Genomic DNA, 8531 nt, shown 5'->3' with positions numbered 1-8531 from the left:
AGGTAACATTTAATGTTCTTAAAGCCATGAAATTTCTCGATCCAACGGAGGAATGTTCAGTGATGAAGGAGCTAGAAACCTTAGTTTCTATGGAATGAGAGAATAATTTTGTAAATGACCCATTGAAGAACACTTTAGGGCTTAAGTCATTGGAAGATGAAGAAGGTAATAAAAACATGGCTTTGATGGAAGCAAGTCCGAGGAACTATGTTCAACCAACACGGTTTGAACCATTAGAGTTAGAAACTCGTGAATTCACACAACTGAAGTTGTCAATCGAGGAACCACCCAAACTTGAACGTAAGGTACTTCCTTCTCATTTGAAATATGTTTATTTGGGTAACAGATCTACTTTGCATGTGATTGTTTCAGTACAACTAACAGAACACCAAGAGGAGCAACTGGTTAAAGTCTTGAAGAAATTTAAAAAGGCGAACGGCTGGACCAAAGCTGATATCCGAGGAATAAGCTCGTCCTTTTGTATGCACAAGATTATCCTAGAGGAAGGCGAAAGAGGTAGAAACGATGGGAAAATGAGATTCAATCCAATCATGAAAGAGGTAGTTTAAAAGAAAGTTATCAAATGGTTAGATGCGAGAATTATCTACCCCATCTCAGATAATTCATGGGTAAGTCCAGTACAATGTGTACCAAAGAAATGTGAAATCACGATTGTTGAGAATGAACGAAATGAGTTAATCTCGACGAGGACGAACATGGGTTGGAAAATCTGTATTGATTACGGAAAATTAAAAAAAGCCATTCGAAAGGACCATTTTCTGCTGCCTTTTTTATGAATCAGATGTTAGATCGATTGGAAAGTAACGAATATTACTGCTTTTTAGATGAATATTCACAATATAACCAAATAGTTGTAGCCGCAGAAGACTAACACAAAATGACTTTTACTTGCCCATACGGTACGTTTGCTTTTGGGTGAATGCCTTTCGATTTATGTAATGCACCTATCACATTTTAATGATGCATGATGGCAATATTTACTGATATGGTAGAAAATTTTGTTAAGGTATTCATGGATAATTTTTCTATTTTGATAATACATACGGTATTTGTTTGAGTAATTTAGCTAAGGTACTGAAGTGATGCGAAGAGACAAATCTTATTCTTAACTGGGAGAAATGTCATTTTATGGTTGAGGGAATTGTCTTGGGATGTAAAATTTCCAGAAACGGGATTGAAGTCGATAAAGTGAAGGTAGATGCAATTAAAAAATTACCACCTCCAATTAGTGTGAAAGGAGTTCGAAGTTTTTTAGGTCATGCTGATTTTTACCGGAGGTTTATTAAAGATTTTTCAAAAATTTCCAAGCTTTTGTGTATACTATTAGAGAAAGACATCATTTTTTAGTTTAACAAAGCATGCTTGGAAGCTTTTGAGGAATTAAATAGTCGATTAATCTCAGCCCCAATAATTGTTACATCATATTGGAACTTACCTTTTGAATTGATGTGTGACGCTATTGGTTTTTCTATAGGAGCTGATGGGGTAAAGAATAAATAAAGTGTTTCATCTGGTATACTATGCAAGCAAAACTTTGACAGGAGCCCGGCTTAATTATACGGTAACTGAAAAAGAACTCTTTCTTATAGTTTTTTCTTTTGACAAGTTTCGTTTTTATCTCATAGGTTTGAAAGTCACAGTTTTATCGACCATGAAACCATTAAATACTTACTCGCAAAGAAAGATACTAAACCAAGGCTGATTCGATGGATACTCTTACTCCAAGAATTTGACCTTGAAACCCAACACAAAAAGGGTGTTGAAAATCAAGTAGCTAATCATTTGTCGAGGTTGGAACAAAACGATGTAACTCATTTACTTGTTTCAATTAATGAAAATTTTCCAAATGAGCATATCTTCAAGGTAAGTTGAATTCATGAAATTCCTTGGTTTTTTTATTATGCAAATTATTTAGCATGTGGAATAATACCTTCTAGAATGACATACCAACAATAGAATAAATTCCTTCACGATAGTTGGTATTATTTCTAGGAGGATCCATTTTTGTTCAAATAATGTACGGATAATATCATCAGGAAGTGCGTAGCTGAATGCGAGATTGATGAGATCTTATACCACTATCATTCATCTCCAAGTGGGGGACACTTTGGTAGTTCCCGCATTATAATAATGATCTTACAAGCTAGATTTTTCTCACCTGCGATGTTTAATGATGCATATGCATATGGGAAAAATTGTGATAGATGTCAAAGGACTGGAAACATATCAAGAAGGAATGATATGCCCTTCACAAATATTCTAGAGGTAGAATTATTTCATATTCGGCGTATTAATTTTTTAGGATCGTTTCCTTCTTCTTATGGTAACAGTTACATCTTAGTTGTTGTCGATTATGTATCCAAGTGGGTTGAAGCCGAGGCATATCCAACGAATCATGCTAAGGTTATATGATTCCTACATAAGCATATGTTTACACAATTTGGGACTCCGAGAGCTATAATTAGCGATAAAGGATCTTACTTTGTAAGCAAATGGTTTAAGTAGTTGCTTGACAAGTATGATGTGTGTAATGGCCTAAATTCAAGGCTATCGGAATAGTGGTTTTGTAACCACAAATTTGATTTAAAGAGAAATTTATTTTAATATTTTTGCATGAATATTGATATGATAGGAAAATCGTATGAAAATATCGATAGAAAAATTTTACCGATTTAGTGGTTAGTTAGAAAAAGAAATAATTGAAGAAATTGGGTAAAAATAAGGTATCGAGACCTCAATCTCGTCAAACCGAGTCAAAAATAATTTTATAAATATTTATGAAGTGTTAGTAATATGGTATTAAAATTTCGTTAGAAAATTTTAATGTTTGGGTAGTCAATTAAGTGAAAAGAACTAAATTGAAAAAGGTGTAAAAGTTACTAGAAGGATTAAATAGCTCAATGGTTAAATGAGGAGGGACATAAATTGTAAATAATCCCAAAAGAAGATATTTTGGGCAGCGTACGCTGAGAAAAAAAATCAGGAGAATTAAGGGTAAAATTGGAATATTGCAAAATTTGCTTTAAAAGTTAGGAATCTAGAGGTGCTCATGGGTCGGGCCCAGAAAAAAATTTCGGCCTAGGTCCTAGGCCCGGGCCCGGCCTGGCCCGAAATATGGGCCTAGAATTTTGCCCAAGCCCGGCCTGGGAAAAAATTCATAAGCACAATGTGCATGAACTTACTAAGCACAATGTGCTTACCCCGTTCTCTTTTTCCCTATTTTGTAGTGCTCGGGAGCTCGAAGGTTGGAGATTAGTCGGAGCTTTATCACACTATCAACCCATATCTTTTGGTATTTGAAAATGACTTATTTTGAAAGAATGGCATGTATAGACTAAATACCAATATTACATAGAAATGAATGTTTGTAACTTAGTTGTTGGTATGGCTAGAGTAAGTATAACTTTGAGATTTTGCGAAAAATTTCTTATGGATTAGATTTAATATCAGTTTAGTCCCGATGTACGTTTTGGGCTTCGGAGGCCCATCCAAGGGACGTCATGACATGATTCGATAAATGAATAGTAATTAAACTCGTAATAACAGAAACATTAATTCAGTAAAATCTGGTAATGCCTCGTATCTTATTCCAGCGACGAAAACGGGTAGGGGTATTACATTTGTTGGTATCAGAGCTACGGTTTAGCTGGTTCTCGGACTGACGTAGCAAATATGAGATTAGCTATACATGCCATTTAAATTATTATTGATAGTGTGATATCTCATGACCATTTGAAATGTGATTTTCTTATAGTAAATGTCTGCCGACTGAGCTCAACCCGAGGAAGCCGGTAGTCATGCTCCGGCTTCAGAACAACAAGAAGCTGAAGCTACTAGTAGTAGAAGGTCCGAGACAAGGGACCAAAATGAAGAAGCTAAAATGGCCTTCTATCAAATGATGAATGAATGGTTTACTCAGTATATAAGAACTAACCCTGTAGTGCAGCAAACTCAAGCTCCCCCTCCTCCTCCACTGGTTCCAGAGATTCTATAGGGTACAGGTGCCGAATCTATCAGAAAAGGGAAAGCTCCGGTTGATAAAATTAGAAAATATGGGGTAGAGGAATTCAGAGCTACAATTAATGATGATCCCGAACAGGCTGAGTTTTGGTTAGAGAATACTATTCGGGATTTGGAGGAATTATCTTACACACCAGAAGAGTGTCTGAAATGTGCAGTATCATTGCTAAAAGATACTGCTTACCACTGGTGGAATTCTAAAGTTTCAGTTGTTTCGAAAGAAGAAATTATATGGGAATTCTTTCAGACCGAGTTTAGAAAGAAATATATCAACCAGAGGTTCCTTGATCAGAAAAGAAAAGAATTTCTTGAGCTGAAACAGGGCAACAGATCGGTATCTGAGTATGAAAGAGAATTTGTCCGATTGAGTTAATATGCTCAGGAATGGATACAATCAGAGGCCAAAATGTGCAAACGATTCGAAGAAGGGTTGAATGAAGAAATTAAGCTACTGATCGGAATTCTTGAAATTCGAGAGTTTGCTACATTGGCAGAGTGAGCTTATAAAGCAAAAGAATTAAGTAAAGAAAAGAAACAAGCTGAAAGAGAAGCTCGTGTTTTCAATAAAAGATCGATAGAAAAATCTCAGTTTTCTGCTTCAAAGAAATTCAAGAAATACTAGGATCGTTCTACCTCAGCCACTGGGTATTCGGGTAGAGAGCGAGGTTTTCAACGCACTAATCCAAGACCTTCCACTCCATTAGTGACTAGTATTGGCAGTGTTGGCAACCCTAAGCCGAGATGTCAGTACTGTAATAAAACTCATTTTGGTGAATGACGATTAAAGAGTGGGGCTTGTTACTGATGTGGTTCTTTCGATCATTTCCTCAGAGATTGTCCAGAAATGGGTGAAAAAGAAGCTGAGCAGACATCGAAGCCGAGTAATCTAGTTTTGAGGGGTAGACCACCTCGACCATCTGGTGATGTCGGTAGTAGCCTAGGAGCTACGAAAGATACTACAGGCAGGCCTGAGGCACGAGCACCTGCTAGGACATATGCCATCTGTGCTAAAGAAGATGCTTCAGCACCTGATGTTATTACTAGTACATTTTCTTTACTTGATACTGATATTACTGCATTGATTGATCCTGGTTCTACACATTCATACATATGCACAAAATTAGTATTTGTTCAAAATTTATCTGTTGAACCTACTGAATTTGTGGTTAAAGTCTCGAACCCCCTGGGCCAGTTTGTGATGGTGGATAAAGTTTGTAAAAATTGTCCACTGATGGTAAGAGGTTATTTTTTCTCGGCTGACTTGATGTTACTTCCTTTTGATGAGTTCGATGTGATATTGGGTATGGACTAGCTAACTCAGCATGATGCAATAGTAAACTGTAGACAGAAATATATTGTGTTGAAGTGTCAAAATGAAGAATTACTTCGGGTTAAATCTGATCAGACAGAGGAATTATCTAATGTGATTTCAGTGATGACAGCTCAGAGGTGTATCAGAAAAGGGTATGATGCTTATTTGGCATATGTGTCAGACACTAAGGTATCTAAGTCAAAGATACAGGCAGTACTAGTTGTATGTGAATTTTCTGATGTGTTTCCAAAGGAATTACCAGGGTTGCCACCAGAAAGAGAAGTGGAATTTTCTATAGATCTAATTCCGGGAACTGCTCCAATCTCCATAGCTCCGTATCGTATGGATCCTATGGAATTAAAGGAGCTAAAGACACAGTTGCAAGAACTTGTTGACAGGGGTTTTGTTCGACCGAGTCATTCACCTTGGGGTGCTCCGGTTCTATTTGTGAAGAAGAAAGATGGGTCCTTAAGATTATGTATTGATTACCGACAACTTAACAAAGTCACTATAAAGAATAAGTATCCATTGCCTCGGATTGACGATCTGTTTGACCAGTTGAAGGGTGTCACTGTATTTTCAAAGATTGATCTCCCATCGGGTTATTATCAGCTACGGGTAAAAGAGCCAAATGTGCCAAAAACAGCTTTCAGAACCAAATATGGGCATTATGAGTTTCTGGTTATGCCGTTTGGGCTGACTAATGCACCTGCAGTATTTATGGACCTAATGAATCGGATATTCAGACCATACTTAGACAGGTTCGTGGTAGTTTTTATTGATGATATCTTAGTTTATTCCCGAGATGAAAATGAGCATACAGAACATTTGAGAATTGTGTTGCAAATTTTGCGAGAGAAGCAGCTATATGCTAAATTCAGTAAATGTGAATTTTGGCTTCGAGAAGTGGGTTTTCTCGGACATATTGTATCGCATAAGGCATCAGGGTAGATCCGAGTAAAATTTTAGCTGGTTATTATCGGAGATTTGTACAGGGGTTCTCTATGATAGCTTCTCCAATGACCCGTTTATTACAGAAAAATGTCAAATTCGAGTGGACTGATGAATCCCAGCAGGGTTTCGATCGATTGAAAAATTTGTTGACGAAAGCACCTGTGTTGGTACAACCTGAATCAGGTAAAGAATTTATTATTTATAGTGATGCATCATTAAATGGTTTAGGTTGTGTTTTGATGCAAGAAGGTAAAGTTATAGCCTATGCTTTGAGACAACTTAAGCCACATGAAAGAAATTACCCGGTGCATGATTTGAATTAGCTGCTATTGTATTTGCATTAAAAATATGGCGGCATTACTTGTACGGTGAGAAATGTCATATTTATACTGATCATAAAAGTCTAAAATATCTGATGACACAAAAAGATCTGAATTTGAGACAGCGTAGGTGGCTTGAACTGATAAAAGACTATGATTTGGTTATTGATTACCATCCGGGTAAGGCTAATGTTGTAGCCGATGCTCTGAGTCAAAAATTTTTGTTTGCTTTATGAGCTATGAATGCCCGATTGTCTTTGGTTGATGATGGTTCAGTCGTAGCTGAGTTGAGAGTTAAACCGACATTTCTACAGCAAATATATGGAGCTCAGAAAAATGATGAAAAGCTACAGGCTAAATGGGTACAATGTGAGTCAGGTAATGATTCAGAATTTCAGATCGAGATTGATGGTTATTTATTATTCAGAGGCAGGGTATGTGTACCGAAGAATTCAGAGCTTGTACAGAAGATTTTACACGAGGCACACAGTGGTATTATGTCCGTACATCTGGGAGGTAATAAAATGTATAATGATTTAAAGAAGATGTACTGGTGGCCAGGTATGAAACGTGATATTTCTGAGTTTGTATCAAGATGTCTGATATGTCAACAGGTCAAAGCTGAACATCAGGTACCTTCAGGGTTACTTCAGCCAATTACTATACCGGAATGGAAATGGGAAAGAATTACTATGGATTTTGTGTCGGGATTACCATTGTCACCGAAGAAGAAAGATGTCATTTGGGTGATCGTTGATCGATTAACAAAATCAGCACATTTTATCCCAGTACGTATGGATTATTCTCTAGATAAATTGGCTGAACTGTATATATCTGAGATTGTCAAGCTACATGGAGTGCCAATCTCTATTATCTCTGATAAAGATTCTCGTTTTACATCTCGTTTCTGGGACAAATTGCAAGAAGCCTTGGGTTCTCAATTGCATTTCAGCACTGCATTTCATCCTCAGACAGATGGCCAATCTGAGCGTGTAGTTCAGGTACTGGAAGATATGCTCCGATGTTGTATATTAGAGTTTGAAGGTAATTGGGAGAAGTATCTACCTTAGATTGAATTTGCTTATAATAACAGTTATCAGTCCAGTATTAAAATGGCTCCGTATGAAGCTTTGTATGGTAGAAAATGTAGAACACCATTTAGACAGAGCTTAGTGAAAAGAAGATACATGGGGTTGATTTGATCCAAGAAACAGAAGAAAAAGTTAAGGTGATTCGAGATAGTCTAAAAGCAGCTTCCGATCGTCAGAAGTCATATGCTAATCTTAAACGAAAAGAGATTGAATTTCAGGTGGGTGATAAGGTATTCTTAAAAGTGTCTCCTTGGAAGAAAGTTCTCCGATTCGGTCGAAAGGGTAAATTGAGTCCAAGATTTATCGGGCCATATGAAATCATAGAAAGAATTGGACCAGTCGCTTATCGATTGGCATTACCACTGGAACTCGATAGAATTCATAATGTTTTCATGTGTCTATGCTACAACGGTATCGATCAGATCCTTCACATGTTATTTCTCCAATAGAAGTGGAGATTCAGCCGGATATGACTTACAATGAAGAACCAGTCAAGATATTGGCTCGGCAAACAAATGAGCTTAGAAATAAAAAGATAAATTTGGTGAAAGTATTATGGCAAAAGCATGGGGTTGAGGAAGAGACATGGGAACCAGAGGAGGCAATGAGGAAACAATACCCGAACCTCTTTACTGGTAAGATTTTCGAGGGTGAAAATCCTTAAGGGGGGAGAGTTGTAATGGCCCAAATTCAAGGCTATCGGAATAGTGGTTTCGTAACCACAAATCCAATTTAAAGAGAAATTTATTTTAATATTTTTGCATGAATATTGATATGATAGGAAAATCGTATGAAAATATCAATAGAAAAATT

Source organism: Gossypium hirsutum, chromosome D06 (genome assembly GCF_007990345.1).
Source record: "Gossypium hirsutum isolate 1008001.06 chromosome D06, Gossypium_hirsutum_v2.1, whole genome shotgun sequence".
In the NCBI taxonomy this organism is placed as follows: Eukaryota; Viridiplantae; Streptophyta; class Magnoliopsida; order Malvales; family Malvaceae; genus Gossypium; species Gossypium hirsutum.
The sequence above is the reverse complement of the archived record's forward strand: the minus strand, read 5'-3'. Positions refer to the sequence as shown.